We start from the raw sequence: 11,828 nt of genomic DNA, 5'->3' as shown, positions 1-11,828 counted from the left end.
GAAAATTTCCTAACAATCAGCCTGACCTGTGGTGGCGCAGTGGGATAAAGCGTTGACCTGGAACACTGAGGTCTCTGGTTTGAAACCTTGGGCTTGCCCGGTCAAGGCACATATGGGAGTTGAAGCTTCATGCTCCTCCCCCTTCTCTCTCTCTCACTCCTCTCTCTCTAAAAAATCAATAAATAAAATATTAAAAAAAATAAAAACAAGTTAGTGAAAATTTCCTAACAATCATAATAAACATAATCTCACAGTGAAAAAAAAATGATATAGCATTCTGGACCAAACTTGGTTTATTTCAGGAATATAGGTCATCTCACTATAAGACAACTATTAGCATAATTCCTCATGTTCACCAATTAATGGATAAAAATTATTGCTTAGGTCAAGAAGTATAGTGAATGTACTTGAAATAATTAAACATTATCTTAAAATACACTAAAAACAACTCTTAAATAGGAAAGAAACTTACTTAACTTGATAATGGATAGCTACCTCTTATTTAACCATAAATCAGTGTAAGAGTTATCTTCAAAATCAAGACAAAAAAGAGAATAGTGCCTCCTTACTTTCATTCAACATTATATTGGAGGATAAGCGCTTTAAGGTAGAAAAATAGTCATTTAGCTCAGAAAGGAAGAATAACTACTGACTTGCAGATATGACTCTCCATTTAAAATAAAGAAAACAGTAATTTACAAATTGTTGAATTAACTTTTGCTTAATTAACTTTTGCTTAATTAACAATTAAGCAAGCTAACTCTAACATTTAAAAGTTAATTCAAACATTAAGCAAGTTTGCTGGGTAGAAAATCAATAAGATAAATTCAATTATCTGTATGTGTGTTTTATCGCAGAAGCAAGTATAAAAATATAATAATAAAGATGTTATTCCCTTCCTCTGTGGGGAAACAAGAGTAAAACTTAACAATAACAAAAAACTAAAAAAATATATAATAAAGATCATTGTTTGAATATGAATATTTACTAAAAGACATTAAAGATGACTTACATGTATTTGTGAAGAGACATATATATCATTTACCCTGTCTAGAAAACACATAGCTATTAGAAGAGAAAGTGATCTACAAATAAAATTTCAATTAAAATTCCAATATTTATTTTTATCTGGAACTTGACAACGTGATATTTAAATTTTTTTTTAGAAGGGGAAATCAGGATCCATCAAGAGATTCCTAAAGAAAAAAATATATCATGGGTGAATTTTTCCTACCAGTCACAAATATTATTATTTTTATTTATTTAATTTTTTTTTTTGGTTACAGAGAGAGGGACAGACATACAGGAAGGGAGAGAGATGAGAAGCATCAGTTCTTTGTTGAGGCTTAGCTGTTTATTGATTGCCTTCTCATATGTGCCTTGACTGGTGGTCTACATCAGAGTGACTGACCCCTTGTTCAAGCCAGTGACCTTGGGCATAAGCTGGTGAGTCTTGCTCAAACCAGATGAACCCATGCTCAAGCCAGCGACCTCCGGGTTTCGAACCTGGGTCCTCCGTGTCCAAGTCCAACACTCTATCTGCTGCGCCACCTGCCTGGTCAGGCGTAATAAAGACTCATTTCTAAGTTTGTGGTAAATAAAACACTGTGATATTAGCACAGAGAGAGACCACTTAGATCAAAGAAACCAAATGAATTGTACAAAACTAGTCCACGCATATATCATGAATAAATAGAGGTATAAAAAGATGTAGCATTTGCAGAACAGTGGGTATGTGATAAACTCCTTTAAAATTATTCTAAGATAATTTCTCATAAAGAAATTGAAAATTGTTCTTCAACATTTATTAAACAATTACCACAGTTAATTCCAAATATATGGCAACCTACATGGGAAAGACAAAATATAAAACTATAGAACCGTGATGGCGACCCTTTTTATAAAAACCACCCACTTTTTCAGTACTGGTCAACCTGTTCTCTCCCGCCCACTAGTGGCCAGTCCAGGTTTCATGGTGGGCCAATCACGGCACCGTTTGGTTGCTCCGCTACCGCCCACTAGTGGGCAGGACGGACCAGGTTGACCAGCACTGCAAAAGTGGGCGGTTTTTATAAAAAGGTTTGCCATCACGTCTATAGAAACTTTAGAAAAAATATTCTTATGCCTTTATGACCATGATGGTTTTGTTAAATAAGTCACAGTAAGGAAAAATATATAAGTATGATATATTAAAAATAAGAGAGTCTTCTCTATCAAAAGACTTTAAAGAGGATGAGAGTTCATTCCATAAACTGGTAAAAGATATTTTCAACACTTGTAACAAATACTCAATTAGTTATCAGAATACATTAACTAAAAACAACAACAATGCAATAAAAATGAATAAACATTTAACAGTAGAGCCTGACCAGGCAGTGGCGCAGTGGATAGAGCATCGGACTAAGATGCGGAGGACCCAGGTTTGAGACCCCGAGGTCGCCAGCTTGAGCACGGGCTCATCTGGTTTGAGCAAAGCTCACCAGCTTGGTTACTCGGTCTGCTGAAGGCCCACGGTCAAGGCACATATGAGAAAGCAATCAATGAACAACTAAGGTGCTGCAACAAAAAACTAATAATTGATGCTTCTCATCTCTCTTTGTTGCTGTCTGTCTGTCCCTCTCTCTCTCTTTCTCTGTAAAAAACAAACAAACAAAAAAGGCATTTAACAGTAGAGAAGACATGTTTATTAAACACGAGCAATTGCCAAGAAAAATACATACATAGAAGCACATGAAATACTCTATGTCACAACAATCAAAATAATAAAAATTGAAAGACTAGTGTATGGATCCTGAGAAAAAAGGGAAACTCTGAAACTGCTGATTGATAACTATGAAAATGGTACAGAAATTTAGAAAAAAATGTTGTGCCTGACCTGTGGTGGCGCAGTGGATAAAGTGTCGACCTGTAATTCTGAGGTCACCAGTTTGCAACCCTGGGCTTGCCTGGTCAAGGCACATATGGGAGTTGATGCTTCCTGCTCCTTCCCCCTTCTCTCTCTCTCTCTCTCTCTCTCTTTTTCTGTCACCCTCTCTCCCTCTCGCCTCTCTAAAATGAATAAATTTTTAAAAAGTTGAAGTAACCTAGTTAATTTAAATATATACCTTATTTATGGCCCAAAAGTTCTTTTCTAAAAACATTCCCTAAAATACTTCTCTAGTTAAAAATTAAGAGAAATATGTCATAACATTCATTAGGACTTTGTTCATAATACAAATTTAAAAAAATCTTATCTCAACAATAATTCTACCAATAGGAGAACGGGTAAATGAAGTGTAGTATTGTTATGCAATGGAGTAATTCATAGCATCTAGTCCATAAAGATGTGTGCATTAGTATGGATTAACCAGAAAAAGATAACATTGCAGAAGAGACAAGTTGCAGAATACATGCAATGTAATTCTATTATTCAAAGTACCAAAACTTGCAAATTCTACTATAAGGCACACAGAGAGATATATGAGGTGCCAGTAGTATTTTATTTCTTATTGTGGGTGGTGAAAACATAAATATTTATTTTGCTGTAACTTTATTGATTTTTATACTCTACAAATATATCATGTACTCTTTACATTTCTGATATATTTCTCATATCTTAAAGGAAAAACAAGGTAATAGCAAATAGATTGGTGGCAGAAGATGGATGGCAAGATGGCTTGTTGCATAAATAAAACATTTTTTGATAAACATTAAGCAGTGTTAAAACTCATGTTAAACTGCATGTTCAACTAGTTTATTTTATCTCTAAAATATTATTACTGAGTTCATAATGGCACATATCTCACTGTAAAACAAATGGGGTAAAAATAGAGTGGAAGTAGAGGAAGGAGAGTTGAAGTATTTTGAACACAGGGAGGCCAACAAATACTGACTGGATGATGACTCTTCCCTGGTGTGTATTTGGCTTTGATCTGAACGCGAATCTTCTGCCTGTGCTGCTTCCAAAACATCATGACAGCCTTTATGGAGTGAGGATTCTAGCTTAGTTTCCCAAGTAAATACACAGTTGTTAGCCCTTTTAGGTCCTATCAGTCAGGCCAATGTTGGTTCCATAAGCCAAATTTCAAAATCTGAATTCATGCTGATTTGAAATAGGCATTAAGGAGTCACTGTTAATCCTCATGAAGCCAGTGAAATGGCAGCTTCTGGAGGTGTTCAGTGTGGCCAGGTGATAGAAGAAGGCATCTCTTAGGACTCAAATGGTTTTAAATTTAAATGAGTTTTTATATAGCATGACTTCACCACATTAAAATTTCTTATTTTTTGCCCTGGCCTGTTGGCTCAGCAGTAGAGTGCCGGCCCAGCATGTAGAAGTCCCAGGTTCAATTCCGGTTAAGGCACACAGGAGAACTGACCACCTGCTTTGCTTCTCCAACCTTCCCTGTTCTTGCTTTCTCTTTCTCTCTCTCTTCCCTCTTGCAGCCATGGCTCAAATGGTTCAAGCAAGTTGGCCCTGGGCCTGAGGGTGGCTCCATGGCCCTACCTTAGGCACTAAAATAGATCAGTTGCTGAGCAACAGAGCAGCGGCCTCAGATGGGCAGAACATCACCTGGTAGGGGACTTGATGAGTGGATCCCAATCAGGGCACATGTAGGAGTCTGTCTCTCTGCCTCCCTGCCTCTCACTATATATATATAAAAATTATAATATAATATTTTTATGTGGTTATTGATTCTACTTAAAATTTTGTAATATTTTCCATAAGTATTTTTTGGATAAGTGAAAGTTTCTTATTTTATCTTCAAATTGTATTTATCAAATAAATTCTTACCATAAATGCAATGCACAAACAATTTAGAATTTAAGCAATAGGAGTAAAGCACTAATAACGACAACAATCACCTTTTCCACCTCCCACTGGCAACTGTTGATCTGTTCACTATATCTATGAGTCTATTTCTGTTTTGTTTGTTCTTTAGATTCCATATATAAGTGAGATCATATAGTATTTGTCTTTCTTTGAAGTAGCACAATACATTCTAGGTCCATCCATGCTGTCACAAATGGTAAGATTTTGTTGTGTTTTATGGCTAATTAATATTCTATTGTATACATAGACCCCAGCTTTTTTTTAATACCCTCATCTATGATGAGCATTTGGATTGCTTCCATAACTTGGCTATTGTAAATAGTACTGCAGTGAACAAAGGGGTGAACAAATTAGTGTTTTGGATTCCTTTGAATATGTACCCAGAAGTGGAATTACAGAATCATAAGGTGAAAAAGGTGAAAGTGTTGAGAAGTACAGATGGGTAGTTACAAAATTTTCATGGGGATGTAAAGTATGACATAGGAAATATTGCTAATATAATAATAATAATAATAATAATAATAATAATGTATGGTGCTAGTTGGGTACTGCAAATATTTGGGGGAACAGTTTGTAAACTGTAAGATTGTATAACAACTATGCTATACACCTGAAACTAAGACAAAATAATATTAAATGTAAATTGTAATTGAAAATAATTTAAATGATCATTTATCAGCTTTTAATATGAAATGTTTTATATATACTGACTAAAAAATAATACAAGAATTTACATAGAGCCCTAAACCCTTTTTATTTTTTATTTTAACTGTACATAATCATTGTGACATCAGAATTTCTTCAACACTATAAATGTGTATTTGGTTGATTTTAAATTGTCAGACTTTATAATATAAACAATAGAATCCAAATTGAATCAATTCTTTTATCGGGAATGAATTTATTAACTTAAACCAGGTGACTTAGAAGGAATAGAAAACTAAGCTCGAATTCTACAAAGGCAAGATTAAGAGAGCCTAAGAAACATCTGCTTACAGCTCTGAACTTTCTATTGAAACCTTCATTGTATACCACCCACCATAGGCCTGAAAATAACTTATCTATCACAGTTACCCCCAAAGAACTACACACTTCTTGCCTTGAACTTGCCACAGTTCCCTTTGGCTCACTCAGGCCTATCTTCCAAGTGTCATGAGATTGTGTTCTTTTTTTATTTTATTTTATTTTATTTTATTATTTTTAATGGGGTGACATCAGTAAGTCAAGATACATATATTCAAAGATAACATGTCCAGGTTATCTTATCATTCAATTATGTTGCATACCCATCACCCAAAGTCAGATTGTCCTGTCACCCTCTATCTAGTTCTCTTTGTGCATTATTCCATATGTAGATGGGACATAAAAGTGAGACCAAGAGACATTGATAAGAGTGTGGTGGTTACGGGGGGAGGGGGGAGAGGGAGAGGGAAGGGGGAGGGGGAGGGGCACAAAGAGATTGTGTTCTTTTTGACAGGTTATAAGGCAAAGTTCACCTACAAATAAAACAAGAAGTGAAATTTTAAACTTCTTAGCCTCTATGGTACAAAAAGTCATGGTTGAAAAGTGGTTGGAGTGGGTGGACCAATCTACATGATCTGCCACTTCGGTGAAGTATGTCTGAATAATAGCAACTTAATGATATTGTATAAAGGTTTATCATTATATATAATTTTAGCAGCAATGAATTCTGGTCTGATTATTTCTCTATTAGAATATCCCCCTAAGTAAAGTTTCTCATCAAAGGGAACATTCTTTTAAAATTCTTGCCAAAGTGCCTTCAATTTTTCTCTCTTAAAAAAAAAAAGTATAGCTCTACTAAAATTACCTAATAATGTTTGTTTTCATTATCTCTAACTCTGGCTATTATTATTTTAATAAAATTTTAAATAATTTGATGGAACAAAAATATAACTTTATTTTAACATTTAATTATGTGTCATCAATATGAATCTTTCTAAAATTTATATTTCCATTATTTAATGATTTTGCATAAATGAAATATTATGGCTATTAGTTAAGGTGATTTACATAATCATTAAAAAGTATTTCAGACCTGGCCAGTTGGCCCAGCTGTAGAGGGTCTGCCCGGTGTGTGGAAGTCCTGGGTTTGATTCCTGGCCAGGGCACACAGGAGAAGCGCCCATCTGCTTCTCCACCCTTCCCCCTCTCCTTTCTCTCTCTCTCTTCCCCTCCTGCAGCCAAGGCTCCATTGGAGCAAAGTTGGTCTGCACACTGGGGATGGCTCCATGGCCTCTGCCTCAGGTGCTAGTATGGCTCCGATTGCAGCAGAGCAACACATCAGAGAGGCTGAGCATCTCCCTCTGTGAGCTTGCTGTGTGAATCCCTGTCTGGCACATGCAGGAGTCTGTCTGTCTGCCTCCCTGCATCTAACTTCAGAAAATAAAAAACAACAAAAAACAAAACACTATTTCATAACATAAAGCAATACTGGAGCATTTTAGTATTGAAGAACATTATTTGCTCCAGTCAACTATGCTTTGTGGGTTGTTGGTCTACTTTTAATAATTTTTACTCTCCCTGCCTTTGCTTTTAAATTGAAATTGTGCCACTCTCTAGGCATATCTTCTTTTTTTCTCATATATTCTATGCTTTTATTAATTTTTTATTCTCCATTTTATATTAATAATATGAAAATAAATTTTATTACAAAAGGATGGAATAGTTAGTTGGATTCCAAGTAGAGGTCTAGAGCTTTCTCTAAGTGTCAAGTTCATGAGCTTTAGTCTATAGACAATTGACATCTTGAAAAATATGTTTATTGTATTGGCTGGTTCTTGATGCTAAAATAATTGAAATTATAAAAAATAACCTGACAATAGGACTATTACTAAAGTTTATGTGGCAAAATATAACAATATAATAACAAGTTCATCACATATTCAAGTAAACTAATATGAAAAGAAGTATAATAAAATACTCTGAATGTAAAAGAAATTTTGAAAAAGATTACTTCCACTATTTGTAGCATTGCTCTCTTTTTAAACACCACATAGAAAACCACTGTGTGTATATCACTAGACATACAATATTAAGAATGGAAGGCTTATTATAAAATTAAAAAAAACAAAACAGAAACCATATAGCTGAGAAAACAACGAGGGAAGTAGTTACAACTACAAAGTGTTTTTGGGGGGGGTTCAAAGTTGGCAAAATATGTGATACATAGAAATAAAATATGGAGTCCTACTCTTCAGAAGTTCTCTTAAATAGCAGCAGATTCTCAAAACTGCAGGCATCGATATAGAGGATTCTTAAAAAATAAAACTATGAGTGGTAAACTGCAGGATATAAAGCTTTCTTCATCCTGTGTTGTGCATGTGAATAGCAGGCTGTCAAAAATATCATCACTAAAGTCCATGGGTGGTAAAATACTTATCTTCAGTGTTTTATTATTTTTGGTTTTTAAAAACGCTAAAGAAAACTTTCAAGCCAAAAAACATCAGTTTATAAATAATCTGTTTTTATTCTATGGCCATGGTCAAACTGTAGTCCTAGCTCATTTTTCTTAAAGAATAATTTGTGCATATAGATGTTCTACCCAGGGGCCGTAGTACCTTCTGTCAAACTTGCCAACAAAAGTTTTCTCTTTGCCCAATATACATCAGATCCTATTACTAATTATGTTACTAATATGTGGAATGTATCTAAGGAAGCCCTATGAAAGCAAGATGAGACCAATGTAAAAGTGAGAAACAGGTGTTTTGTATTTATTTGGTTGTTTTTATTTTTAGGTTCTTCTCTTTCCAAAACTCTCAATCCCAACCCTTACCCTTTGATAATAAAGCTACAGACCTAACTTTCTCCATGGGATTGAGAAAATAAGGTAATAGAAAAATATTGCTGAATTTCATGTTATCTGTGCATAGTCAAATAAACTTTCTCTGCCAGACAGTAAAACAAAGTACTTTTTCCTGCATCCTCAAACAGATCCCCTGCTTCACATTGAAGTATGTTACACCTAGAAAACATGTGAGGCTCCCAATCCACCCTGGTGCTGATTGGCTCCCATAGCACCAGCCTCCAGGTGGGTATACAGAATACTCTTGCAAACTCTTGGTTTACTCTAGTTTCAGCTGGTTCCTGCTGCTCCAAGCATCTCTTGTGATACCATGTTCCCAATTAACCCTGTGAACTCACACACTAGATGGGCACCTGCAAACCCAGGTTGCTGGCCAAGCCCAGCGGCAGGCCAACCACTACAAACTAAAACTTGAAATTCACTGGCGGGCCAGATAAGTTCCTGTGGACCCAGACTCTCAGCCCAATTTAGCACTACACAGGCCTTCCAACCCAACCTTCAGGCTGGCCACCACAGCCTCAGGTGGAGCTTACCTTAGTGTGAGGCCTACCTGCAGTGCTCCAGCTTCCAGGCTATCCCCTATGAAACCTGGTTCCCAGCCTCTCCCAGTACTAAACTGGACCCAGAGTATGAGATGCGATAACTACACCACTGGTAACCACTATCTGGTTGGTCCCTGTAGAGCTAAAATCCAGGTTTGCTCATGTAGACCTAGATCCAAAAGTATCATTGCAGATTCAAATTTCAGGCACACCCCAATGAACCAAGTTTCAGCTTGCCCTTACAGGCCCAAGCACCAAACTGGTTCCCATGTACCCAGACACAAACCTGTCCTCCTACTGACTTAGGCACCAGAACTTTCAAGTGAAGGACTCCAACATCAAGTTTGTCCATAAATACCACCAGACAGGACCAACAGAATATCTCAGTTGGCTGACTGGTAAAGGGCTCTCCTGCCAAAGCCAATATGTAAGGATTTGAAGAAGTTTCTGCTTCTTCAAATGTACAGGCACCAATTCAAAATCACAAGGATAATGAAGAATCAATAAAACATGACAGCACCAAAGGAAACAAATAAAACTCCAATAACTTACCTGAAAGAGCTGGAAACCTATGAACTCCCAACAAAGAATTCATTATTATTCTTTTACAGACATTTTGTGAACAAGGAAACATACATGGACAATTAGGAAAACAATACATAAACAAAATGAGAAGCTCAACAAGAACTGAAAATCATTATAAAAGACATCCTAAAGTTGAAGAACACAATGATTGAACTGAAGAATTCAATAGAGATCATCAACAGCACATTTGACTAAGCAGAAGAGTTAGTGGACTACAAGGCAAATTATTTGAAATGATCCATTTAGGGAAGAATAAAGAAATGAGAATTAAAAATAATGAAGAGAACCTAAGTGCCTGCCCTTTTCACATCTCCACTCTTTCTTCCAGTCTTGATGTGGATTCTTCTGTGAATTCGTGGTTTTTATTTAGTCTGGAGTTCATTTTTGGGGATGATTATTCTTACACTGAGTTATAACTCTAGTGTGGTCCTGGGGGGAGGTGAGTGTAACACGCACTTAGTCTAATATCATCTTGGATTGAATTACCAAAACCTCAAAGGAATTATGGAATTAAAAGAAAAACTTATGTAATATTGGAGTCCCAGAAGGATAAAAGAGAGAAACATAAAGCTTATTTAAAGAAACAGAGCTGAGAACTTCCCAAATCAGGGGAGAGATTTATATATTTGTGTTCAGCAAGCTAATAGTTTACCACTAAAATTTTAACCCAAAGTGATGTTTTAAAAGATATTTTATAATAATATTATCTAAAATCAAAGACAAAGTGAAGTTTTAAAATACCACGAAAAAAAAATTCTTCACATATAAGAAAACTTCCATAAGGCAATTTACTACAACTCCCTTATAAGAAATGCTGAAAAGAGTTAATTGAGTTGAAATGAAACAGCATTATTTAGCACCAATAAAACATTTTTTTAAAATACTGGTAAAGGTAACTATATTGATAGTAGGTGGTTGGTATGTTAATGTTAATCACTTAAATATAGTATAAAGGAAAAAAACAAAATTTTAAAAATTAGCTATATTTAATGTATACACACTATAAAAAAGGTATATTGTAACTTCCAAAATGTAAAATGGGGCAGGAGGGGCATAAAAATATAGTTTTTGTATGTAACAGATGATAATTTGTTATCAGCTTAAAATAGGCTACTATTTTATAGGTATTATTGGTCAAATAAGTTTGTAAATTGATATATATGTTTGCTCGCTTATAGTTTGCATTGTGTGTGGGGGACAGGCTGTAAGCAGGCTGGATCATTATAGCCTGAGGTGTAGTTTTAAGACTAAGCCTTTCCCACCCTTTTTGATGTGGAGTTGTGCACTCTTATGAGGAATCCCATTTATGCCTCAGATAAGTGACTTTGTATCAGAGATTTCCTTATTTTTATATTGGATTAAAGGTTTTTATTTCTACAATATAAAATGGGGCAGACCAGGAGCTTGCTCTCTCTCAGTTCCTGACATTAGCATTAGAGTAGAGAATAGAGAAAGGCCATGTAGAGGAGAGGAGAAGCAGCCAAGATGGCAGAATGCTGAAGGAGAAGCTAGTTTGTGCAGAGTTTATGCAGAGAGAAGGAGATAGGGAACAGAGGTGAATAAGGCTAGTGATATAAAAACCTTTGATTCTAGGAAACTCAGATGAGTCAACGGCTTTGGGAGCCCTGAATGGAAAGGGAAGTGTTTTCCCACTGTGTGTATTTCTTGCCCGCCGGGTGCAAGTGTTGAGCAGATAAAATGTATTATGCTCACTTTGTTAAAGAGGCCGTTGCCCAGGTGGTATTAATGTGTGTTGGGGTGGGCTAAAGGCAGGCAGAATCCTTGTAGCCTGGGGCTTGGTTTTGGGATTAAGCCTTTCCTACCCTTTTTGGTGTAAGGTGGTACAATCCTATCATGCCTCAGAGAAGTGACTTTGTATTAGAGACTTCCCTATTATGTATATTGGATTAAGGGTTTGGATTTCTACACTATAAAATGGGAACGGAGCGGGAGTTTGGGCTCTTGGTTCCTGAGGTTAGCATGAGAGAGCAGAGAGAGTAGAGCCAGCAGCGGAAGGAGGCCACGTGGAGGAGGCCAGGAGAAGCAGCCAAGATGGCGGAGTGCTGAG

General features: G+C 36.0%; 1 protein-coding gene across 1 annotated transcript in view; it reads left to right on the top strand.

Moving 5' to 3' along the window:
* PCDH15 (protocadherin related 15) overlaps positions 1 to 11,828 on the top strand; it is a 1,001,489-nt gene that overhangs the window by 251,007 nt on the left and 738,654 nt on the right. The gene's annotated exons all lie outside the window — the stretch shown is intronic.

The sequence above is a fragment of the Saccopteryx leptura genome, chromosome 9, assembly GCF_036850995.1.
Source record: "Saccopteryx leptura isolate mSacLep1 chromosome 9, mSacLep1_pri_phased_curated, whole genome shotgun sequence".
Lineage (NCBI taxonomy): Eukaryota > Metazoa > Chordata > Mammalia > Chiroptera > Emballonuridae > Saccopteryx > Saccopteryx leptura.
Note: the sequence above shows the minus strand (reverse complement) of the source record. Positions and strands in the feature narration are given on the sequence as shown.